The sequence below is a fragment of the Penaeus japonicus genome, unplaced genomic scaffold (genome assembly GCF_977035675.1).
Source record: "Penaeus japonicus unplaced genomic scaffold, GWHDUDI00000001_assembly GWHDUDI00000009, whole genome shotgun sequence".
In the NCBI taxonomy this organism is placed as follows: Eukaryota; Metazoa; Arthropoda; class Malacostraca; order Decapoda; family Penaeidae; genus Penaeus; species Penaeus japonicus.
In genome coordinates this window covers 58,235-63,699 of record NW_028234411.1, presented here as the reverse complement: position 1 = coordinate 63,699, position 5,465 = coordinate 58,235, and positions in this window count along the sequence as shown.

Sequence of the window (5,465 nt, the reverse complement as noted above, 5' to 3'; positions counted from 1 at the left end):
TCTCCACTTCGTTTTCACGCTAACACGAACATTCTCACTTCGTTTTTCGTATTAATGCGATCGTTTTCACACTAATACGAACATTCTCACTTCGTTTTCACACTAATACGATCATTCTCACTTCGTTTTCACACTATTAGGATCATTCTCTCTTCGTTTTCACACTAATACGATCATTCTCACTTCGTTTTCACACTAATACGATCATTCTCTCTTCGTTTTCACGCTAATACGATCATTCTCACTTCGTTTTCACACTAATACGATCATTCTCACTTCGTTTTCACACTAATACGATCATTCTCACTTCGTTTTCACACTAATAAGACGAATCATTCTCACTTCTCGATTTTCACGCTAATACGATCATTCTCACTTCGTTTTCGCGCTAACACGAACAATCTCACTTCGATTTCACGCTAAATACGATCATCTCCACTTCGTTTTTCCACACTAATTACGAATCATTCTCTTCCCCCAAACTTCGTTTTCCACCTATAATACGATCTTTCTCACTTCGTTTTCACGCTAATACGATCATTTTCACTTCGTTTTCATACTTTGAAGATCATTCTCACTTCGTTTTCACACTTTGAAAATCATTCTTACTTCGTTTTCACACTTTGAAGATCATTTTCACTTCGTTTTCACGCTAATACGATCATTCTCACTTCGTTTTCACACTAATACGATCATTCTCACTCCGTTTTCACACTAATACGATCATTCTCACTTCGTTTTCACACCAATACGATCATTCTCACTTCGTTTTCACTCTAATACGATCGTTCTCGCTTCGTTTTCACTCTAATACGATCGTTCTCGCTTCGTTTTCACTCTAATACGATCGTTCTCGCTTCGTTTTCACTCTAATACGATCATTCTCACTTCGTTTTCACACTTTGAAGATCATTCTCACTTCGTTTTCACTCTAATACGATCGTTCTCGCTTCGTTTTCACACTAATACGATCATTCTCACTTCGTTTTCACACTTTGAAGATCATTCTCACTTCGTTTTCACTCTAATACGATCGTTCTCGCTTCGTTTTCACTCTAATACGATCGTTCTCGCTTCGTTTTCACTAATACGATCATTCTCACTTCGTTTCCACACTGAATATCATTCTCACTTCGTTTTCACTCTAATACGATCGTTCTCGCTTCGTTTTCACTCTAATACGATCGTTCTCGCTTCGTTTTCACTAATACGATCATTCTCACTTCGTTTCCACACTGAATATCATTCTCACTTCGTTTTCATGCTAATACGATCATTCTCACTTCATTTTCACACTAATACGATCATTTTTCACCTCGTTTTCGTTTTTAGAATCTTTAGGATTTACTGCTTTCTACGTCGTTATTGTGTTATTCGTTTTCTTACAATGTTTCTGTCAAATTGGTGAAGTTTGAATGCTCTTTACGATCACTTCATTCTCGGATAATTATCTACGGGGCATTGAAGTGGAAAATAGAATATCTGAGGTATTGAAAATGTGTTTGGTAAGTAATAGCTAATGTTATTCAAATCATGTTAAATAGAAAATCGTAAAATAAGGGGAAACAGACACGATATGAAGTTTATTTGGGCATTCTTTTTTTTTTTTTTTTATCTGCAGAAATGTCTTAAGGTTAAAATACGAATCATCGACAGAATTTCTGTTCTCACTTGTATTGAAGATTATTATTATAATTATCATCATTATCATTATTATTATTATCATTATCTTTTTTTTCTCTCTTTTTTTTACATTCCCGAACTGTAACGAAGTCAAACTAACTTCCTTAAATCATTTCTTAATCACTTCAAAATACAATAAAAAAGAAAAATAATAAATAAATAAAATAAAATAAAAAGATAAAAAAGAGAGAACATCTCATTCCTTGTTTCCAAGCGATGGACATCAAAACTTCGATTGAGCTATATATATGAAAAAAGAAAAAAAAAAAAATACTGACGTTCTTAATAAAGCGTAAAACCACACGTCCTTTCCACTCAAAGGCACAATCACTCACATGTGGAAGGGGCGGGGAGCGGGGGAGGGGGGGAGGGGGGAGAGGGGGGTAGATCAGTGGAAGCGAGAGTGGGGGTGGAGGTGGGGGTGGGGATGAGAAACCTTTATATGGGAATCTGGTTTGAAAGGAGACTAAAAGGGAGAGTGTTAAAGATAGTTAGATAGAGAAAGAGAAATTAAGATGAAAAAGACATTAAGATAAAGAAAGATACATTAAGATAAAGATAAAATAAGAAAGAAAGAGATATTAAGATAACGGAAGAGAGACATTAAGATAGAGAAAGAGAGACATTAAGATAGAGAAAGAGAGACATTAAGATAGAGAAAGAGAGACACTAAGATAACGAGAGAGACACCAAAATAACGAAAGACAGACACCAAAATAACGAAAGAGAGACACCAAAATAACGAAAGAGAGACACCAAAATAACGAAAATCAGACACCTAAATAACGAAAGAGAGCCACGAAGATAAAAGCCAGAGCCACGAAGACACAAAGAGAAAGAAAAAGAAAGATCTCGGAGCACCAGGATGGCTCTGGCGACGAAAGACCATGAAATTGAAGGTAAAGTCGGCATAGCTTTCGTAATCGTGGGTGCCAAACGGTGACGACACTGTTAATGCGCGAAATAAGGGAGAATAAAGGAAGGGAGAAATGAAAATAGAAAGATTAAGGGGGGGGGGAGTGTCAAAGTGGAGAGAGATCAACTGGGAAATTCGAGATAAAAACCACTTTTTTTTTTTTTTTTTTTTTTTTTTTTTTTTTTTTTTTTTTTTTAATCGGGGACAAAAGTTTAGAATAAGTGAGAAAAAATGTGTCGAAGCGGAGAGAGAAATCGACTTGCAAATTCGACATAAAAAACACCCTGTTTAGTATTTTGATTTCGAATTTGTGACTAATCTTTGGTTATGATAGACGAAATTATCCATTGAGATATTGTGTTGATATATTTATCAGTTTCTTTGAATGATAGAACGAATATAAAAAGAAGAAAAGTAAAGAAATACTGATAGTATCTGTAAAGTGTGTGATTCGAGAACAATCGTTCGAACAAGGAAGTTTTAAGTCAGTGTGCAAGGAATCGGAAGAATGATAAAGAAAAAAATATGAAAAAAAAAAGGAAAAACTGGGGAAGAAAAAAAATACCTCGAAGATTGTTTCCTACTGTAGACAAGCAATGGAAATACGAGAGAGAGAGAGAGGGGGGGGGAGGGAGAGGGAGAGAGAGAAAGAGAAAGAAAGAGAAAGAAAGAGAGAGAGAGGGAGGGAAAGAGAGAAAAAAAATAAAGAAAGAGGGAGAGAGAGAGAGAGAAAGATGGAGGGAAAGAGAGAGAGAGAGAACGAGAGAAAAAAGGGAGAGAAAGAATGAAAGAGAGAGAGAATAGTAAGAAGATGAAGAAAGAAATACGAAATAGTTGCATGAATCATATTGGAAGCTTCCTTGAGGTTGCATCACCACAGTCGACATTGGCGGTCGAGTTATCACAAGAGAGAGGGGAGAGAGAGAGAGAGAGAGACAGAGAGACAGAGACAGAGAGAGAGACAGAAAGAACTTTTACCAGAGCCATAATACTCTCTCTCTCTCCCTCCCCCTCCCTCCCTCCTCCTCCCTCCCTCTCTTCCCTCTCTCCCTCTCCCTCTCCCTCTCGCTCCCTCCCTCCCTCCCTTCCCTCCCCTCCCTCCCTCCCTCCCTCCCTCTCCCTCTCCCTCCCTCCCTCATCTTACCTTTGCTTCAACGATACCTTGCAGACACGGAAATCATAATTTCTGGATAGAAGTACCGGAGTTTGGAAGAGAAAACACGAGTGTAAGAAATGTATGGGCGAGAGTCTCTCTGCCACGCGTTCGACTTGGTCACTCGAGGTAACGAAACTATTGAAATTTCTTTGAGTTTCCGTCGCTTCGTCCTCACGATATTTTTGAAAAATATTTCGTCTGTGACCTCAGATCGTTTATATATATGTAATCACCATGAGGTATTCCTATCTGATAATAATATGATGAAAAATCAGTAGGAAAAATAAACCGAGAAGGCTTCATAACCAACGTAGAAAACATTCTCAAAAAGATTTGAAACCTGACGCCAGGCACGAAATATCCCAAAAAAACCCTAAACTCGGAAGTGCTCACCGATATGTGTTTCCGCAAGAACGAAGACTTCTGCCACTTTTCTCGCAGAAGTCTTCCGTTCGGTCGTCAATTTCCGAAGCTCCTCTGTAGGTTCGAGAACAGCAGCCCAGGAGACGTTTTATTTTGTTTGTTCTCAGCCCATGTACTCGTCGGTTATCTGCCAAGTGGGCGGGCGGACTTGAGGGCGTGAGGTGCAATGCAAGAACCACCTGTTTTCTAGTCAAAGAGCTTCGGTTCCGGAATTCGGTCTGGATGATGTCGAAGGTGAACGCCCCTAATAATAATGCTATTGTCATTCCGTCGGTGAGTGTCTTTTAGTGACATTTGGACATTGGACATCATCATACACTCTAAAGGTATCTTTTCCTTTGTATCAGATACATCACTCATGTCGGATCAGCCGAAACGTGAGAAGTTCTGTCCATATCGTCGGAAAAGAGATGTTCAAGTCAACGGTATACCTGCCCATACATGACCAGAAAGGTTTTATCATATCGCATAATGCATAACCCTCACACTTTTCTTGGATATAATCATGCACGAACGAATCCACAACTTGAAACGCGAAATACCCCACACATATGACAACAAGCATAAATAAGATCAACCACAACAACCAATCCATTTATATATTTTTGGGGGAGGGGGTGGGGGGGGTGGGGCGGGGGGGGGGGGGGGGGGGGGGGGTGAATTCAAATTTTTTTCGAAAATATCCGCAACCATCGATTCCGGCCCAGAAGCCCGCAACCGAGGTGATACAGGGGTAAGCTATCCCGTTTTGGTGTTTCGTTCAACCCAAACCAGACGTTCCGTTTACGCGACGGAAGAATTACGTCTTTCATTACCTTCAATAACAGACCGCTCCCCCAGAATCAAGGTCAGATGTCAGATGAGTTTACGCCCGCACTGTTCGTCCGCGTGTCGTCGAAATGCTGTTATAAGGAGAGGAAATGACTTTCCCGTACGCTGTGTTTGGAGAATTTGGAGATCGTTAGTCTCGATAAAGCTGAAGAAGAACAAGGCTTGGCTTATTTGCATGCTATCGGGACATTGGATGATTGGTGAGGTGGTATATATGAGCAATGTGTGGGGATGAATGGGTATCAGTTTGTGTTTTTGGGTTTTTAAGGGTCTCTTGTTTCTAATTTCTTTCTCTTTTCGTTTCTTTCTTCTTTCTCTCTCTCAATCTCTCTCTCCATCTCTTCGTCTCCTCTCGTCTCTCTCTCTCTCTCTCCACTCTTCTCTCATCCCACTCTCTCCTCCCCCTCTCTCCCTCCCTCCCCTCCTCCCTCCTCCCTCCCCCTCTCCCTCCCCTCC